General features: G+C 43.3%; 1 protein-coding gene across 1 annotated transcript in view; it reads right to left on the minus strand.

The window, feature by feature from the left end:
• The window catches only part of LOC124795908 (protein jagged-1b), a 459,586-nt gene that overhangs the window by 197,133 nt on the left and 239,028 nt on the right, over nt 1-23,425 (minus strand). The window lies entirely within an intron of this gene.

The raw sequence follows: 23,425 nt of genomic DNA on the forward strand, positions 1-23,425 counted from the left end.
TCTAGGGGACTGATGACCTTAGAAGTTAAGTCCCACAGTGCTCAGAGCCATTTGAACCTTTTTTTTTTTTTTTTTTTGAAGTGCCTGTTTTATTTCTGAGACGCAACCTAAATTCATAAAGCTTCAATGGTGACAATCACTGGTGGAGCTGTTTTACGGTGGGAGAATACTCAACAACTGAAGTTGCCGCCAAGGGACTGATTCCTGCATCGATGCAGCACCGCTGCGTTGCGTCGGCTGGCGACGCAGTGGCGGACAGCTGGCCCAGTAATTGCTTCCGGTGTTATCGGGAAGCGCAGCGCCACGCCACGCGCTTCTATCACCGCTCAGGAAGCGACCTTATCCGCAGGCGGCACGCGACGGCGGGTCGGGGCTCCTAGAACTGGCCAGCGTGCCGCAAGATAAGTGAATCTCGGCTCAACGCAGGCCCCCCTCCCAGCAAAGATTTGGACTCCAATGGGTATCAACTGCGAAATCAGCACTAACAATCCTGCGTGATAAAAGTTTTTTTAAGACTCACCTGAAACTGTCATTTGAAGATATTATAACCGCAGGTGACACAACATGCCAAAAATTCCTGCTGAAGAGTATCTATGATATGAACAGGAATTTTATGCCACAGAAGGCCATACAAATTTTTTTCAGTTTCAGGGGAGACACAGTAAATGCCGAAGGATATGTAGCATACAGTGCTTTTTTTCTAAAAAAAAAGTTTGAGGGAACAATCCTGCGTGATAAAAGTTTTTTTAAGACTCACCTGAAACTGTCATTTGAAGATATTATAACCGCAGGTGACACAACATGCCAAAAATTCCTGCTGAAGAGTATCTATGATATGAACAGGAATTTTATGCCACAGAAGGCCATACAAATTTTTTTCAGTTTCAGGGGAGACACAGTAAATGCCGAAGGATATGTAGCATACAGTGCTTTTTTTCTAAAAAAAAAGTTTGAGGGTACTCCGACATCGGACATAATGCAGCGAAAATTACTTATAACTGCAGCATGGGTACCACCCGTCTGCTTTTAGCCATGACGTCATCAACATCATCATGGCAGCGGGACTGTAGAGACATCTATCGGCAGCTCGGCGTTTGAGCGTACGCATATCCGTTTAGCACTACGATCGCCCACTATTAGCGGGCGAGGGCACTACATGCTTGTCGAACTGGCTGCCAGCGGTTCAGTTGTCGAGAACGGTTGCCGCAGCTTCGAAACGATTGAAACAGTCAATGAAATCGCTTTTCCCACCAAAAACTACACTGGTATCGTTCGTATTGCTATTACCAACACGTAAAAATGAAATAAAAAATTTACGTCCGTGAAATAAATCTTTGGCACTCTTCCAAGTCCTCAACATCGTAAAAAAATTATTTTGTCGACGAAAAAGTTTAGGGGTGCACATCCCTCAGCGTTCCCCCAGAAAAACAGCACTGGTAGCATATAAAGAGGGTGCACAAAAATGTGGAAATACCAGAAACATGACGCATTACCATGCGTAATACGGTGTAGGAAAACCGCTAGTATTCAAAACAGCTTCCAGTCCTTTCGGAATGAATAAATAGAAGTTCTGTATGGTTTTCAAGTGAATCTTATACGATTGTTCCTTGCAAAACAGCGGCAAGTACAAGTAATGGTGATAAAGATGGGTAGCTGTCACACAACCTTCTCTCAAAAGTACACAACAAAGGCTGAATAATATTGAGATCTGGTGACCGTGGTGGATAGCGGAAATGCGAAATTTCATCCTCGTGCTCACTGGAACATCCCCTTGGAAAAATTTATAAATGACAGTGCTGGTAAACCTCTACGTTATTTGATTTTCAAACAGCTGAGCAAAACTGAACGAACTGACACATTTTTTTCCTTTTTCTGGCGGACACACGTTCAGATCGTCCGCTCTCAAAATTCTGCCATCTCTCTCCCCATATCCACCAATGCTGGCGGCTCACCTCCAACTGCACAACGGTGTGCGCCGTTCACATCCAACTGCCCAACACTACAATAGCGAATATTCCAACAATGCCAACCAGCCACAGACTGCACACAGCACAGTCAGTGATTTCATACAGAGCGCTACATGGTGTTACCAACGTAAAAACCTAAACAGCCTACTTACATCATAACACCTGTCCTGGACGGTGTGAGCTGTGTTACAGGAGTCTTGTTGTCTTAGAATACAGCGTGACCGCTGGGCTAGAAAAATTGTACCATGGCATGGACCTGATCATTTAAAACGTTAATAATGCGACTTGCAGATTATTCATGGCGCTCATGGAATACCACAGTTTGGCTGCCCAAATCATCGAACCCCCGAGAAGTTTCACTCTTGGGACGTAAATTCGGCCAGAAGCTGGAAACAGTGTGCAACAAGATTCATGTGACCAAATGACTTTTTTCCATTGCTCCGCAGCCCAGGTTTTATGGCCTCGGGACCGTGTTTTCCTGTTACGGCACTTGCATCAGTGGTGAGTGTGGCTTTGGAATCCCATCCCGCTCTGGCGTTCCCGGCTTATGGAGTTCCCTGCATGTTATTTTGTCGCTGACAGGGCTCCAAGTGCGACGTTCAGTTCTGCGGTGACTTTTTCAGATATCTTCCTCTTATTTTACTTCACAAACATCTTCAACGACCATCTGTCGCGATCACTCAACACACACGTTCGTCGGTTCAAATGGCTCTGAGCACTATGGGACTCAACTGCTGTGGTCATTAGTCCCCTAGAGCTTAGAACTACTTAAACCTAACTAACCTAAGGACATCACACACACCCATGCCCGAGGCAGGATTCGAACCTGCGACCGTAGCAGCAGCGCGGCTTCGGACTGGAGCGCCTAGAACCGCACGGCCACCGCGGCCGGCTCGTTCGTCGGCGTTGTGACTTATTGGATGACGTTCTTCCGCTTTCCTTGTACGTGGTATAAATCTTCGATACGGTGCCTGATGAAACACCAAATATTTCGGCTAACTTGTTTACAGAAGCAGCCACATTCTAATACACTTAGTTCCGACATGATGCACTCACAGCTACACAGAACACGTGAGCATAACTGACCCTTGCATCTCATTGAAGACATTGCACAGATGCCGTTCGTGGTCATAGAACAGCGCAACCTGCGGACTGGGCTGGCTAGGGTCTATACTTATGTTCAAGCGTCCATTCCTCGCGGTGTTTCTGTATTTTGTCCAACCCCTGTAGAGCGAGACGACAACCTAATGGGAGGTCAGGAAATCAGAAAAAAGGTATGAGCATAGCTGTGGACTAAAATGCATAGAAGAATCTAAACGGGGCTAAGATGGTTCACCACATTTCAGAGTGCTAGCCACAAATTTAGCACTTACGTATTATTACTGATACTAATGGTTACAGCCATGGTGACAATACGGCAGTATCTGCCTTTAACTTTCTTTGATAAAACAATGCAACGTGATTTCTGATCGTAATGAATAAAAACATACGATTTCATGAGTGAGCCATTTTGATCAGTACGTTCCAGTCTAGATGGGACATTTGGGAGTGCTGAAGTACATATAAGCATATCTTGAGATGTGACGTCTCGACGCTGTTACGTATACGATGCGAATAAGAGAAATGGCGAAGTGGTTAACCCACTGGATTTTTGTTCCTACGAACGACATGACTATTTCCCGAGTTCTGTCTGTATTACTTGAAACGCATATCTGGTTTATTCCGCCAGGATAGCATAATAGATTTAGTGCCTGATGTTGGTATAACTGAGCCATTGCTCACCCCGAAGATAAAGCGAAACCTAAATTAATGTGGCTCCACAGTTACTGAATCTGAATCCAAGAATTTAAGTCATCGAGTGTGTTTTACTCAAGACATGTCCCCACAGAAAATTCTGTATGAGTAGCTTCCACGACTCTTTTTAACAAAAGGAAAAAGAAATGACGTAATGACGTATTTCGTCCTGATTGAAGGGTATCCGCTTCGTAAAATTACTTTTTATCTCACATTATACTTCAATTTAAGGACTGGGGACGAAGTTATGGTCCATTATACTGTATGTGCAAACTGTAGTGTATTACTGAATTACGACCTTATAATCTAGTTTTGAAGTGTATAATATAATAAGCCTGGCTTGCGAAAAGCGAATGGCTAATTTATTTTTCCTAGATTTGGGACAAGTTTCTCAATTTGCACCTCTGTTCAGAAATCCGGCAAAAGTAATGGCAGTGCGGAATGGCTCTTCACTATTACGCTAATGCTTAACACAAGCTCCGCAGATAGTGCTCGTGGAATTCCCATACTTTACGCTGTTCCATTCGCCGCTATTATGAGTAACTGCTGCGCAGGGCACATTATGGAAATTAGTAACTTCATTGTGGCATACGTGGCAGAAAACCCGTGTCCAGCTGCGGCTCGGCAATGCGTTATCCTTTTGCATATTTACCAACAGGATCTCAGGCAATGGGGCATTTCCCATCAAAATTCTCCAGTTCGGTGTTAAGGACTAGTTTTAAATTGCATACATGAATATATATTGCAGTGAAACCTGTTTGTCGAAACTTCATTTGGGGAACGCTGTCGTTCCTGCAACATAACGAGAATATATTTACTGAAACGCACCGAATAAACACGAGATCAGGATGCAATTTATATCTGGAGACACGTGACGAAAATTTTTATGCCACACGTGGAAGAGCTATAAATTTCGCCAATTACTTTGCCGGAAACTTCCCCATCGGGAAAATTTTTTATGTAGTGGTAAAGTCTACTGAAGGTGAAATTCAGTTATAGTTGCTTGCTGTTGTCTATAACGTGAAAACTAGCTTAGGCTGATTCGAAGACCCGAAATTAATCTTGAGTGAAGATACCGTGAAAGAAAATTTTATATCATTATTATTATAATAGTCTCCGTTGACGAGGTAAATAAATTTTGAAAAGACAGGAAATTCATTTACCACGTTATAAGAGATGATTAAAAGTTTTCTTTTCTCGGAGCTCTATAGCACAGCACCTCGATACAACAACGTTAACGTAGGACATACAACAAATATTCGACTAGAAGATTGAGACTTGACAAATGATTTATACTCTACGAATATACGTTAGAACTCTACGAATATACGTCAGGAGCAACAACGAATACGAATATGAAACGGAACTGTAACGAAACTACAGACAGAAGGCAATCAGGAACAGACATCTAACTTGAAGAGTACTGAAAAACTGCAGCTCATCACAAAATTATTGCATCATCTATTGTTGATTAATATTGGAGTTTATTGCAATGGACCAGTGACGTACGTCGGACTAGTAAAATGAAGGTTAGTAGGGACTGTGACAAGTTTATCTTCCATGACAATTTGATAAATAATAAACTCGAATAGTCACCCGGTAGAGGGAGGCCGTGAATGCCCTGCAGATCTATACGAAACGCCCACGCAAACCTAATTACGGCAAACATAGGAAAACGTAAACTATTATTCCTCCTGTGATACTTTCGTAAGTACAATGAGGACAACTTTGCACTATTTCATACAATCACTAACCACAGCTGACAATCAGTTCATAGGGATCTGCAATCTTTAGGAGTGAGTACAGATTCTGACAATCTCCTGCAAAATGTTGGTTGCTAAGTTTCTATAAGAATTAAATATGTTCTGAACAAACAATTTTGTGTTCTCTTCCAAGTTACAAACAAACATTTCCAGAGGGGAAAGGAGTGAAAAGTAAGAGATAAGATTCCCGGAAGTGACCACAAGTGTAAATATTCCACATACGTATATAAAATGTGAATGTTCACATACAAAAGAGTTCCTTAATAATTTCGTAATGAGATCGAATTTGGACCAGAAGCTTGTGTTTCCAACTAATTAACGATTAACATGGACATATATTTCGCTCGACACCGGAAGTTGCGAATGTCGACGAAGAAGCTCTGAAAAAGTTTTACAAAAGATTCTTGCTAATCCGAAGAGATGATTTCACCAGAAGCACGTGTCTAACGAAATGAATTGTGATCTGATCTCAGATTGAGGTGAGTTTTAAGCGCCAGTAAAGGTGAACAGAGGAGGATTTGCGTGATGTTTTGCCAGCACTGAGCGTCAGCGTCCGGTTTATATCCAAATTCAGCTTTACCTTTATGAGGCGCAACGAATATTACCTCAGCTAAGGTCATAATTCAGAAGCGCGAGGGAAAAGGAAACCAAACGTTTTGCTAATAAGCACATTACTTGTTCGCAGAAAAGAGAATTAAAAGCTGCCGATGCAAGACGCCTAATGAACTTAGGTGTAAAAGAAAATTGCAAAAATCTACGTTTGTGCCTCCGAGTTGTCATTATCGTTTTAAGACGGCCATTTTACGGTCCATATAACGCCGCGTGGTGTAAATTGTCCAGTTTATAGCTCGGCGCACCGTATAATCAAATCCAGTTTTGGAACGCTTATTCGCCATTAGAAGTATTTGTGTTACCTGCGATAAAAAGATTGCAGAGGACGGCACAACAAAAGTAATCACGAACCAAATTTTGCTGGCATTTGGTTCTCACCACAGACGTGGTGAGTAGAGTGAAGTGAGTAACAGTGGAAATACAGTCAAATAAAAAGATGATGAAGACAAACCACAAGAAGGAAGAAGAGATACCATGCAGATATACTGCAATAACGGGCTCTCATGAGCCAATTCCCAACATAACGAAAAATACAGTTAAACTGACGTAACTCTGCCAGAAATTGAGAGGATATAAATGTAGTCTGACCGAATCACAAAAAGCATCTTTGAAAAAGGGGAATTTTTTAACACCTGACATAAATTTAAGCGTTAGGAAGTCTTTTCTGAAGATATTTGTTTGGAGTGTAGCCTTCTGGGGAAGTGAAACGTAGACAACAAAAAGTTCAGACAAGAAGAGAATAGATGCCTTTGGCTTGTGGTGCTGCAGAAGAATGCTGAAGATTGGATGGGTAGGCCAAGTATCTGACGAGGACGTACTGAATAGAAATGGGAAAAAAAGACGTCTATGTCACAATTTGATAGAACACTTTCCGAGGAATCAAGAAATCGTGAGTTTGGTAATGCAATAAGGTGTGGAGTCTAAAAATGGTATTGGGAGACCAAGGGGTGAACGCAGTAAGCTGATTCAGGGCGATGTCTGTTGCAATAGCTACTCGGAAACTAAGAGGCTGAGTCAGGATAGAGTAGCGTGGAGAGCTGTATCAAACAAATCTTCGTAATGAAAACCACAACAACAACAAAAATGCCTGTTTCTCCTCTAACACTTCACAAAGCGAAGGTGTCAATGTGTGTGAGGAAAGACAATCTTCCTGATAGCGAATTGGATCACCTTACGGAATCTTCCAGCTAAGAACACCATATCTTTGTACCATCTGCTAATCTTTTCACCCCTACTTCACTACCACACCTAACATACTATATAATTAGTTTTGTTTACCCTATTCTCCATACGCCTCTACAGTTTTTCCCGTCTACTGTTCCTTCCAGCGGTGAATTGGCAATTATTGTACGGTGTAGCAGGTATCCCACAAACTTGTTCCATCCTTTAGTACCGGATAGATTTTTTCCTCTTCTAGTTTTGTTAGTCCATTTTCATTTCGTACGCTCTCTGCCTACTTAGTTTCTTTCTGCAATAGTAAAACTTCTTTCAGGTTCTTCTTCACCTAATTTCCCTGGGGCGTCGTTTCGCTTGTATACGATTTTGTGTTTTAAATGTGCACTTTTTCAATACATTTTTTTTGCAGCTCCATATCAATATTTGATAGCAGTAGGACTCATTTACTGAAGAAAGTTTTCTTCGCCTATGTCACTCTACTTGTGAAATCTTCCTTTTTTAAATCATCTTTTGCGAACTTTCTTCTTATATAATTAAATTCTGTCACTTTTTCTACTACTGTGTCATTTGTAACGCTGACGCTGAGCACGTTTTGTTCTTCACGGTGCTACTCAACATCGTCTCCGTCTGGGATTTGTGTATTCCTACCCACATACTGTGCAAAATAAGCTGTCCATTCCATTCGAGGAGTCTTTCTTATTTTCCATCGAAAGGTTATGTCGTCTACGAACCTTCTCCTTCACCAAGTCTGGAGTCACTAAACCTAATGTTAGTTTCAACTTCACAGAGCGTTACTAACAACAGTTCGATTTAATACAGAGACCGAACACTCGTGCAGTCTCGCATTCTTCGCGTATGTAGACAACTACCAGAAATAAAATTTTAAACGGCGAAAGAAATTGGCCGGTTACTTGAGGACGGAAAGGATGCCCAACCGGAAATGGTAATGCGGCAATAGCTTTTTGAATACAGTTGCTACGTTGGCTATTGCTAAAGACGCTAGACATAGTTTGCCCTCACATTATTTTTACAGTACTTAACAATAATAAATTATGCACCGCTGTGCATGTAACAAGCTGATGAGAAAGACATCACATACTGAATGTAATCTTACCGTCTTTGTGAAGCGTGCTCTCCCTCAACCCACGCAGCATCCATTGTTTACATCTACTTACTGATTCCATTTACTGCCCTTATTTTTACTTTATTACATCAGCCGTTTTACTGAATTTACACTACTTCCTGATTATCCCCATTTCTCTTTCTACTTTTGGATATTTTTTGATCATCACCAAACGCTTTACTAGCCGTATGAATAAAATATTTTTGCAATAACCAAACGGTCAAAAGCGTGATATAGAATGTTTTATTCATAAAATAATAAAACACCGACTTCGCCTGCGAGTCAATGCCGCCTTTGTACTCGTTTGTTTATCCTTTGTAAACAACATAAAACAGAACTGCAACGCATAAATGATTTTCAGTGCTTTAATGCGTACACTAAGAATGTTAAGTCTTATACAGCCGTTGTACGACATCCAAATCATGTGTTCCAGCGTTTGTCTGCTGTGCTGATATAGCCGTAACTCTAGAACGGCATCCGTATTCCACTTCGATGGCCACATTCAGGATGTGGCGAGTAACTTTGTTTGCTTGTGGTCGAAACAGAAGAAGGCAACGTTGCAAAAGGAAGACTTTTGCACTGGTGTTCGGCACGTGCTCCGTCGTCTTGAATGGCTGGTATGTTACATCACCATCCACTGCGCCCATCAAGCAAAGGAAAATATCACTATATATCATTTTAAGTATCTTTATAGCTGCTACTTTATCACTCTTGTGTTGCCTGTAAAGTAAAATGCGCATAAATATAGCAACTCGCAGTATACGAAGAAGCTACAACAAAAAACTACTAAGCCTTCTAGCATTCTCAGGAAATAGTTGGAAATGTTACAGTATGACACAGCGTCTTCTACTGAATTTCCACAGAGACTGAACATTTAACTGTGATGTTCAAGAAACTTAAAAGTGGAAGAAAAGCGACGTTGTTTCTTCCAAACCCAGTTGGCTAAATGTAGAGTACTGGTTGTCGAGGAAGACTACATCAGTCGCGTATCTTGAGAAAAGCCCACAACAGATGAGGGCGCATAGCGATGTATAAAGACAGTAATTTTTTCGTAGCCCAGTGCGCGAATGGAGCAGGAAAAGTTTGGTACAATCATCACGAAGCACCGGTTCCCCTGCGCACTGTACAGTGGTGTGTAGACTATATTTGTAGATGTCGAATATCGGACAGGGTAATAAAAATGGATTATACGATTGCACAGTTTGTGCTCTCCCATTTGAACTATTCGAATGTGCCACGGGCACGAGCTGATGACTTCCTTTCGAAACTGATGTGTTTTTGCTTGTTCCAACAGCACAACGGTTCTACGAGATAGGATGCTACAGGAGATGTCTTTGTCTTCACCACGGTTCGTACAAAACCAACATATCACTGACTATTGGATTGCGCTCCGAAGTAAATGCGCCGGCCGGGATGGCCGAGCGGTTCTAGGCGCTAAGGTCTGGAACCGCGCGACCGCTAGTGTCGCAGGTTCGAATCCTGCCTTGGGCATGGATGTGTGTGATGTCCTTAGGTGAGTTAGGTTTAAGTAGTTCTAAGTTCTAGGGGACTGATGACCTCAGAAGTTAAGTCCCATAGTGCTCAGAGCCATTTGAACCATTGTGAAGTAAATGCTGAAACTGTATGTCGGACTGTTGGTCGAAAGAGCCTCTCTAACTTTCTGTCTTCAGAGCTTGGCTCGACACCACGCGTCCTCATTTCGATTTAAGACTGAAGCGATACAAGCTGCGGCTTGGGGCGCCAAGCTGTGAAATGCGCACAAGGCAAGATTTACGTACAGTGCTTATCACAGTTGGTACGGCAACTCGTACGGGCGAAACAAGTGCTGGAAGTTCTCGTGAATGAGCTAGAACCAAAGAGTCAGTTATTTCCGACAACATACTGCTATTCAAATCACAGTATAACCTAGCATAGAAATTAAACCCAATACAGAGGCTTTACGACAATTATTGTTCCCACGCGCCTTTCGCGAGTGGAATGGAGTGAGGGGGGATCAGTTAATGGTACCAGATCCTGCGTCACACACCACTAAGTGGCTTGCGGAGTGTGATGTAGATGTAGCTCGACTTCCTTCGCGAACCACGGCAATAGTTGCGGATGAAGTTCAGGAAGTTAGGAAACCCACTGTAGGAAACGAAGACGACTAGTTAAGAAGTCAATAAATCGCGCAAAAAAAAAACAGAATCGTCAATTCATCTCCACCTTCGGTAGTATATCTCCTCTAAATCACAACCGAAAACCTTAGAAATCACACCAGTTTAATTTTTTTTTTTTTTCACACCACTCGGAAGTTATTTTCCAGATGATCCATCGTAAACTCTATCCGGACCCACAGATTTCATCGCTTTTCGATAATAACTAACTGAAACAGAAGAAGACTGCCGCGCGGAGTAGCCGCGCGGCTTGAGGCGCCATGTCACGGATTGCGTGGCCCCTCCCGCCGGAGGTTCGAGTTCCCTCCCGGACATGGGTGTATGTGTGTTGTTCTTAGCATAAGATAGTTTAAGTAGTGTGTAAGTCTAGGGACCGATGACCTCAGCAGTTTGGTCCTTAGGAATTCACACACATTTGAACATTTGAAGAAGACAGAGAGCAGTCCTGCGAATAACTATCACAGTACGGGGTATAACGCGTAAGTGCAGATATTTTTATACGTGGTACGTACATACATCACTGGGATGGTTGTTTTTTCTCTGTCGAAGTCTTCCCACAAAAACGTCACAAACTTCACGTCCTGTTGTTTTCTGCACGGCCATAAATGCCCTACAAGGAGGACTTCGCCTGTTAGTAGAGACTGATCATTTCGCTTCAACACTTCAACACCTGAGCTGCTGCCCAGAGGAAAACAAGCATCATAGCTTGCTCTTGGAGTTATAAAAACTTAAAAGCATACGACTTGTAATAACTGTAATTATGAGTCTGGAAACAGTGGTGTAATGTTGTTCAGTACACGGTTCTCAGTCACCAAAAGAAATATCTGCACTTATAGCCGTTACACCCTATACAAAAGTGTTGCAGTATCTCTAATGGGAGGTGAATAGGGGCTAACAGTGATTCTATAAAGAAGGCTGCTCACAAAACACTCGTGCGTGCCATCTTCGATTATTTAAAAAACGATTCAGATGGCTGTAAGCTCTGTGGGACATCTGAGATCATCAGTCCCCTAGACTTAGAACTACTTGAACCTAACTAACCTAAGGACATCACACACATCCATGCCCGAGGCAGGATTCGAACCTGCGACCGTAGCAGCAGCGCGGTTCCGGCCTGAAGCGCCTAGAATCACTCGATCACAGCGGCCGGCCTTCGATTATTCCTCAAGTGTGTGGGACCTACACCAAATAGGATTAACAGAGGATACTGAATGTGTTCAATAAGGTCAGAACGAAAGGCGAAAAAGCTGAACTGATAGAGTCGTTAAGGAGGTCCCAACAACCCCGCGAACGTATGTTAAATAGATCCCGTAGAGACTACTGTAATGGTTCTTTATTTACATGACCATTACGGCACTCCAACACCAGTTCTCGATACCAGTAATATCGTACTACTTTTCTGCGAAGTAACAGACATATTTTTGTGACAATATTCACATTTGGTTTTATTAATGTATAGGTACTCCGATGTATCGATATATTACAGTGATATGGTTCTTGTGTGTGTTCATTTCTGTGAGACTGTCATAATCTTTGACTTACTTGTAACCGTTTTGGCGCGAATGCGCACAGAGCAGTCTTTGTTTCACTTTGCAGAAGTTAAGTTGTTATTTCGCTTTGTAAAAGAACAGTCAAGTCATGTCTTTGGTTAAAGTGGAAATTAAATATATGAAGATTGATACAAAACTGTTTTCTTAATGATGTGACAATTAAGAAGAAGTATATGTAAATTTACAAGAAGTTTAATAAAAATGTGGATCGTAAACAAAAAAAATTGTTCAAATGGCTCCGAGCACTATGGGACTTAACTTCTGAGGTCATCAGTCCCCTAGAACGTAGAACTACTTAAACCTAACTAACCTAAGGACATCACACACATCCATGCCCGAGGCAGGATTCGAACCTGCGACCGTAGCGGTCCCACGGTTCCAGACTGTAGCGCCTAGAACCGCTCGGCCACTCCGGTCGGCGGATCGCGAACACCAAGTCAAAAATTATTTCTACCATACCATTGTTCTGATCTGGGATTGTCTGATCATTGAGAATTTCCTGAAAAATGCATTTGTTAGGTCTACAAATATTGCTAAAATACAGATCTGGACCTTCTAACAGTCAAAGTGGAATCACCCTAGAATCAACAAGATGAGCCATAACAACTTCGACGAAATCTACGTGGGAATCCATTCAAGATAATTGCCAAAATTAATGAATTTCTTATAGTGATTTCATTATTTCCATTCTGACGATACCATCCACAGTCAATAACTTTGTTGTTGCCCGATAAAGCGAACATATGCTGCGTGAGCAACATTATTAATCTGATTTCTAACCTACTTTGCAAGTGGTGGTATTGTTAGACTACGTAGACAAGATTCCAATAATTCCAACGTACACAGAGGCATTTAAGCAGTCATATTCTCATACACAATACGCTGTTGGAAAGAGAAGAAAAGGTGAAATGTGGTGCACTAATGAAGACCCGCAGTCAAACGATTCAGAATTGTTTGCAGAGTCTGTATGTTGATATAGATGTAAATTCTCGGCAGTATGAACCGCGCTACTCGCGCGATGTTCCGCTCGCTGGCAGCGGCGTGTTTCCGTTTAGGAGGCTGCCGAAGGCTAGCAGGTAGCGCTGTGGCTGGCTGACCAGCGCACCTGTTGCCGTGGACGGTTCACTCTGCGTGTGAGCGATGGCGGCTGCGCAGAGGCAGCTTATCGCATTTGCATAGGGCAGGCGCGCCTGCGGCGCCACTTACAAGCGGATACACGTGTACCTGGCCGTCGCTGCAATTAGCGAACCCTACCTCTCGCCGCCTCCTCTCTGCCCGCAGGCCGCAACCACCTGCTCCGAGACACCCTTGGACACGGTGAGCCATAATCGACTGTTGTACCCTTACAAAACGCCTGGGCTTGCTTCGCAAGAGTCCACTATGCTTTCCTAGTCTCCCATTATCGTCATTCGCAACTGCTTACATCATCAACTTTGTCATCGGACAGTCCTTTCAGCAATCCGAGTAGATGGTTCATGAACCTTCCGATGCTCACTTTACGGTTGAAAGCTCTTCACCCCTTCAACTGGCTTGCTAAGCCTAACGCTTCCGCGAATTCTCTGTTGGAGGTTCACTCCCTTAGCCCTTCCTCTCGTGACAGTGGTTCCTTTTTGCACTAACTCTCAGGAAGATACATTGCCTCGTCTGTTAACTGCACCGTACCAATTGTCTTCATCTCCTCTGCAGATGTAATTGGGGTCTTTACCCGTTAATCTGATCTGAGGCTCTCCGTATCTGAGATCAACAGAGAAACAGCATCTCGCTATTTTATACTTTTCTTACATGCCCACATAAATCGAATTTTACTGGAGTTAGGATTGGGTTGTTTGTGGGAAGAGACTAAACTGCGAGGTCATCGGTCTCGTCTGATCAGCGAAGGACGGGGAAGGAATTCGGCCGTGCCCTTTCAGAGGAACCATCCCGGCATTTGCCTGGAGCGATTTAGGGAAATCACGGAAAACCTAAATCAGGATGGCCGGAAGCGGGATTGAACCGTCGTCCTCCCGAATGCGAGTCCAGTGTGCTGACCACTGCGCCACCTCACTCGGTACTGCAGTTAGGCCTGCTGTACGTGCAGGTCCGTCCTTAGCAACAGGATTTCCATAACGTGTTAGAATGGCATAACTGACTAGCCCTGCAACTTATTAGATCGTAATTCGAAGCGAAATGTTAGAGTATTCGCTCACTCTAAAAATAAAGTGAATACACACATCTCTACACAGAACTGTTTACTTATGTGTGGGTAACTGTCTTAATTTACCATCAGTAAAGCTTCACAACAAGCAGATGTTCAAATATCTTTACCCTCTGGATGGTTTTCTTGGTTGGGTTGGAAGTCTGCTTCATGGTCAGAAACTAGCTATTTAAGAGTACAAATAGCAGCTGTAATAAGATATCCCTGACATTTTATTATTGCAAATCGTCTAAATGAAGCACTGATGGAAATTAGTTAGGGAGGCGGGACACTCACTGACGATGGAAGTAGTTGAGGAAGACAGCTATATTTTTATCCAACATCAACTTTTGGTTAGGCTAATTATATCAAGGATGTGAGATACAATCAATACGATTGGGAGGGTTCATTAACTTTTAGAAAGCTAGTGTACCTTTCATAAAGTGTGCATGGATATAGAGGTGGGAGACCTGTGTGATAGAAAGAAGAAAAAGAACAAGATGATGATTATGATGATGGAAATAAACTGTCCGTCGAATATTCGAACTGGATGGTTTCTGCTACTGTACGTTCCTGGTACGGGTATCCTCGCCACCGTTTTCGAGATTTAAGTCCCCCACTACCTTTCACTTCCTATAGATATCTACGGACATTGATTGTCTAATGGATAAATACCACTGTTGGGGGAACAACTATAACAAAAAATCACTTGCCTTTATCCACCAAGAGGTCACACTAAGTGAATCTCCATAAAAATTTAAAGAACGACATTCTCCGTTATAGGAACGCAACCATGACGTGTTGGCGTTCATAAACAGATTAGATCATATGAGGAATGAAGAGTTTGCGTTGCGCTACCGTACGTGGGGTGGAAACAATCGGAGAGACAAATGGAGCTTAGTACCCCAAAAACTTCGCTAGAAAACTGAAGAGAGCAGTAAGTGCGAAGTTTACGTCCAACAACGAGTCTTACAACCAAACAAGGCAGGTCACTGCACCCGAAAGCCGAAGGCACCCCGTGTTCACTTTTAGCACATCCCCCTTTCTTATTGTGGACGCATTTGGAGAAGCAAAATAATTACTGCAACCCTCTTTCGAATAAGGGCAGGGCGCCTACCCCTCCAGCGGATGTGAAGTTATGTAAGCAGTTCTCTGAACCACTTTCCGCGAGATACAGTTGTTCCGTTTTCGAAGAACAGAAAGGAATTCATCAAGGGGGATGACAAACGCTTGGTAGTGAGAGACATGTTCCAACAAAATATTCTCCTCTCTATACTACATTCGTCAATAATGCCCGCAATTATGTGAAGAATGTGCTGAGGGTGTAGCATAGTTGAACACTTGACGTCTAATACTGATTCCCCAAATTCAGTAATAAACATTTTTGAACGCAGTCACACTTCGAAAATTTTCTAAATGTGGTTCAGGACCGACGTAGTATTATCGTAGTGTTTAAACTGGACGCCTAAAAATGCAGTAAGTGCGTCTTTGGTTTCGTTTGTTCTTCCCGACTGAATCTGCCGGGAAAGACTCAACGGGAGGTCACGATATACCTTACTTAGCTGCTTTCCTTAGCTTGCACCCTACATCTTATAAGTATGTCCCTCTTCAGTAAAAATTTGTCCTGTTCCACCAGCGCCACGAGCGGCGCTGAAGATGAAGATATCGACTTCACCTCTGCCAATTGCTGGCCGAGCACAATCCGCCAATGACGAGACGACAACGGAACTCTTAGAATTGAACAGACAGTTGTTGTAATTGCATTTGCTATGTATTGTGAAGTCTAACTACGATTATTTGCACATAGCCATTGAAGTTCTTTTTTGTGTTATATTAGAGGCAGTGTTGCAGACTTAGTCATTCAACAAGGCACAAAGATATGTAAACCTTTTAACTCATTTGCGTGACTTTGTTACTAATTTCTTGGAGTGTTGTTCCTCTGTCCTGTTACCTGACTCTGTGGCATAGCTGAGTACCAGTAGCAGCAAGAAATTGTCTTAGCGAAGCACTGCACTAGAAGCCGTTTCATGAACTCACAAACTCGGCCTCCACAGCAGTAGCGACGACGCCTTTACGAAGCTGGCGACGAGGGTTTACAAAAAACTGTGTGCAAAAAAGACACAACTGATTTGCGAATACTGATTTCTTCTACTTTAATGGTCGCCGTAAAGTGTCAACCCGCCCAGAAAAGACAAAAGCACCACAAAGAACGGTTCTATCGTGAGTGTTATGCCCGTACCTTCTTTAGAACCGAGACCGAAACAGCTCAGTCGGCCAACGGATGGTTTTCCTTTTATTTACTGCATTAGCAGATAATACTTTTTGATCCTGGAATTCGTGTTGTTTCAATTCTCCACCCTCGCTAGCTGAGTGGTTTAACTGGCGAACGGTTTAGGGGTGTGTGCATGCACCCTTTTTACCGTCGTCTGTGTCTGCACTCTGGTATGTTTTAGTCTATGGAAAATTCCCGACTAATAGTCGACTTTATCGCATAGGACTGGCCACCTCCCCACTCTGCCCTGACTGTCAGCTCGAAGACACCGACGAGCACCGTCTTACGTGCCCCCTGAAACAAAACGTATGGCTCCTCATCCAACGAATCGTGGGCTTTTACCTCCATGCCCCGCCAACGACGGTAACCCCGGATTTCCTGTTGTTGCCCCAGACATTTCACTTCCCTCTTGCTAAGCACCGTACCCTAATCTGGTTTCGAGGACAGGCTTTAGAATACCTCTTTCAGAGTGGTCCGCATACAGTCCTTGACTTCTGGTACAAAGTTGTAGCCGCGCATAGCACCCTCACCCGAAAACCATCTTACCGACAAACTTTTGCTGGTTATCTCCGCAGCGTCCTCCTTGACCCCCCTCAAAGTTGGGGTGTGCCATGCCTACCTGTTACATGATGCAACACCCTTATCCAAGTTCTCATGCATCGACCAAAAAACAAATAAAAAAAGAAAGAAGACAGAATATGTTATATTTTGTTGTATTTCATGTTTTTTTGATATTTTTTTGTATAACTAAGTCATTTGTATATGTTTAAACAGTACCTTAAAGAACTTTTGCATAGTGAATATATATGTAATTTTAGTTTGTTCAATACAGATTATTATAAAAAAGTGGTCAGCGCGACAGACTGTCAATCCTAAGGGCCCGGGATCGATTCCTGGCTGGGTCGGAGATTTTCTCCGCTCAGGGACTGGGTGTTGTGTTGTACTAATCATCATCATTTCATCCCCATCGACACGCAAGTCGTCGAAGTGGCGTCAAATCGAAAGACTTGCACCAGGCGATCGGTGTACCCGATGGGAGGCCCTCGTCACACGACATTATTATATATTCGCGTTATCGCGTTTCATAACTATCACTTACAGGAGAGGGAAAGTCATCTGAGCCATCTTTCACGAATCAGGTATGCGAACTTTACTTCGTGTTTTAACCGTTCATGTATTGTGTTACTAGGCGACCAGACCGTCAGCCGATATATTCTCTCTTACCTCCCAGGTTTAGAAACCACCTACGCGGGTTGGTCGAGTAAAACACGGCTGGAATTCGAAATGTATTGCCATATACCCACGTGGGGAGCTGCGCATGAACTGAAAGTGGAATTACGTAAAAAAAATGTAAATGCCTTTTGGCAATGTTGGGCTGAAATATCCTACGGAGCCGGTTCAGCCGCCTGTTGGGTGTTCTTCCTCCGCGCACGTTGGTCCCTTCCCTTACGGATGTGTGAAAGTTGTGTCGCATTTGTATTTATGGAGTGTAAGTGGGTGTAGCGGATGAATGAACAGTTTAGCGTTATGTTTGTGCTGTATGGTGATGACGAGGAAAGGGTGCCATCGAACTTAACGTCCCTTTCCACAGCAGTGTCACATATCCTCACTTCGTGAGACACTGCAGAGCAATTTAGAATTAATTCAGGACGCTGGCGCCAAGACTGGTGGTCAGGAACTCTACACCACCACTGTCTCCGGTCCCCTTGCCGGCCAAATACCGGCAGTGTAAATTTTATCCATCACTAGAATTCGAATGCCCTCACTTTCGAGCGCCACAGAACAGCGTAAAACCGACTTCCTTCTGTGTTAGCGAGCACCACTCTGTGAACTAGGTATGCTGTTACCTTGTACTGAATTACGAAGCCAGTTACAAGAGTACCGGTAATTCAACGTAGAGTCACATTAAGAAACATTGAGAGACGGGAAAGAGGTGATAACTGACAGATATGTATCCTATGACTGACGGAGAAACGAACCAGTGACCTTTGGATCCGAAATCTGGCAATTTATCACCGAGCCGCACGGTTCCGTAAATCAGTATGAGGAGTAAGAGAACTGTTGCGCTGACGCCATTGTCCAGACAGTCCGAAAAAACGACTGTTTCGAAAGAGCGAGGAAGAAAGGTTTCCAAATTGGACGAGAGTCTTGACTAATTCTGTAGCAGTGGCCCGTCTATTATATCTGAGACGGCTGGCTGCACAAAAAGGGAGACAAATGGTGATTACGCGGCGGGCGCTTTCCCTTTCGTAACGCGCCGGCTCGCAGGGGGGGCGGGAGTCCATCCGGATCTGGCGATAAGAGGTGGCTCCCAGACGGATGGCCGCTATTACGAGACACGGCAGCCTGGGCGGTGAGCCCGCCGAGTACATCTTGTAGCGCCGCGCGCGCCATCTGTAGCGCGTCCAGCGGGGCGACCGACCTCGGGAGGGTCTCCGCGTCGTGTCATCCGCGTCGGACAACCCACCGAGCAGCAGGCTAACCCGGGCCACTCGCATTGGATCAGCCACTCTGGTGTCCGGGTGCTGGCCGGAGGGGTCTGGCGTGAATCCTCATACCCGCGGGTGTTATTGCTCCAGCAAGTGCACCAGCTTGCTTCTGTGTCATTGCGAATGGAGCAGGGAAAGGCCGATCTCCTTCCACAACCTCGTCGAAGTGAGCTACTCTAATTACATCAAGGCCAAAGAGGCGCTAAACTCTAATTTACCTTGCTAAATCCAATTTGGAAAGAAGACCTCTTGAGACCGATGAAATTTGACACTGTCAAATTGGAGCGATGATCTACTTTGAAAAATACTTTATTCACAACTGTCCTGATCTCACTGGATGGACTTTGTAACAGTGTATTAGTTGCGAATCGTATGAATCAGCATGAGAACCAGTATCTACATACGAAAGCAACACACCAGACATTCATACAGCACTCATCTTGGCCACTTGAAATCAAGTGCCCAAGATGGACGCTAGATCACTCACTGACTGAGGTTTTGTAACAACATGCTGGTTTTCTTGATGAATGGTACAGAGTCGAAATTAGTAAACTGTTATGAAGTCCATCCAAAGCAGGCAAGACAATTGAGAAGTGGTCATCGATTGTTTTATTTTCTCTTTTTTAGGGCGTTCTTTGTCCATCACTCTTCTTCCAATCTAGCTACATAGCCAGCTCATTACTGTTTGGACGTCGCAAACGTTCTATTCTGATACCACTTCCATTCTCTTTTTAGTCTTCGTTTGTTGTCCTTTCGCTTGTGGTTATTCCACGCATTTTTCTCTCCATTTTTCACGCTCTACTTATTTTGCCGTGCCTCCCACCTCATCTTGCCCCCGGTTATGGGCGCCTTCAGTCGGGAGGAAAGATACATGCTTTGAGGGGTGATAGTATTAGTGACTCCAAACAAGAAAAGTCAAATGAACATATGTCCTGTTCTTACCAGTTTGCAAGCAAACCAATGAAAATAGTGGGGAACACGACAAATGCAGATGATAGTAAATGAAACATTGTGATCTAATGTTCCGTTTAATTGTGTACATTTGCTCACGAAAGAAGTTCAAAAAGTTCACCGTCAATTGCAGTGCATTTTGCAGCTCTTGTAGACAGCCGCTGTAATGCTGATCTGAGATTATTCACACGGTCCTTTACCTGAGCACAAGAATGTAGAATACGAGCGAGCTGTTCCTCCTTTGCTATCTGTTTGCGCTTGTAACATTCGCTCATAAACCGACCGATACAACTTGCAGGATCCGTTCCAGTGAGGTTCTGTGTCACTGGCCAAATGGAATGTGCAGGATCTCCGTCTTGCTGAATGTACAAACGACGTCGTGATTCCAAAGAAACATTGTCCAACTATTCTGGTAACACATTTTGAAGCAAATCAAGACACTGTACTCTATTAAGACGGTTATCTCAAACAACTAGACCGATGAGTCGGCCATCAATAATACAGCCCGTTGAAATGGTCAGTTAAGTCAATACTACGCAGACTAATGTCGCTTTGGTTGCATTGGCATTGATTGCTGGTGAAGAAGGACTGACGGCCATGATTTTCAGGCAGTTGTATGTCGGATATGGTAAAGAAAACAGCATTTGTTCATTTGAAGTTTTTTGTTTCCTCCTGATTCAGACAGCTGTACGTTCAGAGACGTGGATTCAGTAAAATAAAACTATCAGCATTAAGACAAAAAGCGATACTATAGACACGCTGCAATGTGGCGATGATAAGGGGCTCGTTGAAGAAAACCATAAGTCAACAAAATTCGTGATGGAAGTAATGGAAATTACTGTTGGGACGTATTACAACACAAAATTAAGTAACTCGAAACTTGTAGGTGAGTGCATAAAATATGAAGTCTGATATCTTTTGACATGCCGTTCATGATGCTCGAACAGAATCTGAGATGCACCAGAGAAATATCCTCTAGTACTTTTTAAAATTCGATGATTCTAAGCTAAATCGTGAACTTTAAATTCTCAGTCGGCAACTTTAAAAGGCGCGTGAAATATTTCTCTAATATATTTTATTTCTTTCTTTTAGACTAACACAAATCATTTGATCTCCTTGTCTTAATTTTTTTTTTTTTAAATTTTCAAGTTTTGTTCAGAAAGCATGAAATATAATACACTGGTGTCTAAAATTAAAACAACAGACGGAAATCTTGCCAGGTTGCATCTGTTCTGCACAAAAGAGCATTAACAGGTGATAGTAAAATAGAAACAATGTAAAGAATACAGAACATAAGCAATTGCATTGTGCGTAACGATAGAGAAAATTTTTCTTAGAGTTTTTTCCTAAGCTAACGACAACTGATAATGATAGAGGCAATATTGACCGGTTGCTGAGCCTGAGTCAGAATATTTTGAAAGACACGGTTGACACACACTTCAAAGAACACAACAACAGAACTAAAAAAGCCCCAAAGTATTTTTATTTGTGAACGACAAATGGACTTCCGGAGACGCTGAGCAAGTACTACTCCAAGCATCGGAGAGGATATACTATAGGACGATTCTGAGAAAAGCAAAGACAAGGACTTTTATAAATGATGGTGTCCTACAGAAAACCGAAGCAAGAGTGGAATTTTGGAGCACCAGTGGATGAAGAAGAGGCATTTCTGTCGGACCTATCTTGTGACAAGGTCTAAACTCTAAAGATCGTCATTTTAGAAGCTACAGTTATGCGAATTGTAGCAGAGGAAGTACGTATATAGAATACAACAGTCAAATAGTTGAGTATGTAAAAATGTAAGGCATTTACAGAACTAAAGGGTTGAAGACAGTATTTTAAGTGCGGCTCATAACATCCTTTGAACTATTAATTTATTAAACTTCCTGGCGGATTAAAACTGTGTGCCGGACCGAGACACGAACTCGGGACCTTTGCCTTTCACGGGAAAGTGCTCTATAGTCTTTCCGATTATAATCATTGGTGGTCGCCAAGCTCCTTGGTTTGAAGAAGGACGCTAAGGTCACTTGCCCGCGAAAGGCAAAGGCCCCGAGCTCGAGTCTCGGTCCGGTACACAGTTTTAATCTGCCAGGAAGTTTCATATCAGCGCAAACTCCGCTGCAGAGTGAAAATCTCATTCTGGTATTAATTTATTCTCAACTGTGCACCAATGAGGTCGTGTAAATTAAGATTGTTCCTATTAGCGTTTCCAGTGCTGAACACTGAAATTCTGACTATAAAACTGAATAGCTTAGCCTTTAGGATACTCTTACCACATCGCTGTGACACGATTTTTGAATTTGGTCAAGATGGAAAGACGATTAGAGGATCAATCCCCGTTCCTAAAGCTTCCACATTCAATTATGGTCGGTGGTGATCTCCTTGCACTGCCCGCAGCTATTTACTGGCTTCACCCCGACTCAGTACGGTCATTAATAACGCCCGTCGGCGGTTCGACGGGAAATATTCCTCTTTCTTCACGCAGGTGTCCAATTACCCCGTGTATCGTCCATCAATCACGGCCGGCAGCAGCACTAATCACGGTTTCCGTTCATCAGCGGGCATCATCGCCGGACGCGGACAGCCCGTGGGTCAGTTCGGCTGAGGACGACATGGCCGTGGATTGATTGTCGGGAGGTCTCGCGGGGCTGTCGGCGTCGAATTACGGCGCAGGACTATCCTCGCGTGCGCGTCCGGCCGTCTAGAGTTTTGTCAGTTAATACGCGGCATAATTGCTTTCTGCGTCAAGAGATTGATTAAGGCGGTGTGACGTTAAAGAATACGTTTTGCTCCGGGAAATAGTATCAGGGTACTTGATGACGAAACTAAGCATCATCGTCGAGAAATGTGAGCACCACACGCGGGGAACAGTGAATAAGGACGTATCGAATTTCGAATCTGCACAGACTCTTCGTGGTAGAAGGTGTTTTCAACGCGAAGTAACAGCACGAAATAACAGTGAAGACTGCAAATAAATGTTGTGAATACGGGTTGGGTTTGGGGAGAGGGACAGGAGGTTGAACAGCACTGGCTTCCAAGAAAACGAAGAATAGCGGCTCATAATAACTGACTTGATGGAAGTATGTAGACGGGGATCCAAAATCTGTCACTGTATGGGTGGAAAAATTTCTTGAAGAGCAGAAATTACTCAACATTATTCGCTCTGTACGTGAGCAATTTTGGACCAGCAAAATTTTAAGGCAATTTCTTTCAGACTATAATCATTGGTGGTCGCAAAGCTCCTTGGTTTGAAGAAGGAGCTAAGGTCACATTAACCATCGTCATGATGGGCGTAACAGCCCTTTGTGACCCTTATCCATCTGTAGAAATGGTTCAAATGGCTCTAAGTACTATGGGACTTAACATCTGAGGTCATCAGTCCCCTAGACTTAGAACTACTTC

Source organism: Schistocerca piceifrons, chromosome 4 (genome assembly GCF_021461385.2).
Source record: "Schistocerca piceifrons isolate TAMUIC-IGC-003096 chromosome 4, iqSchPice1.1, whole genome shotgun sequence".
Taxonomy (NCBI): Eukaryota; Metazoa; Arthropoda; class Insecta; order Orthoptera; family Acrididae; genus Schistocerca; species Schistocerca piceifrons.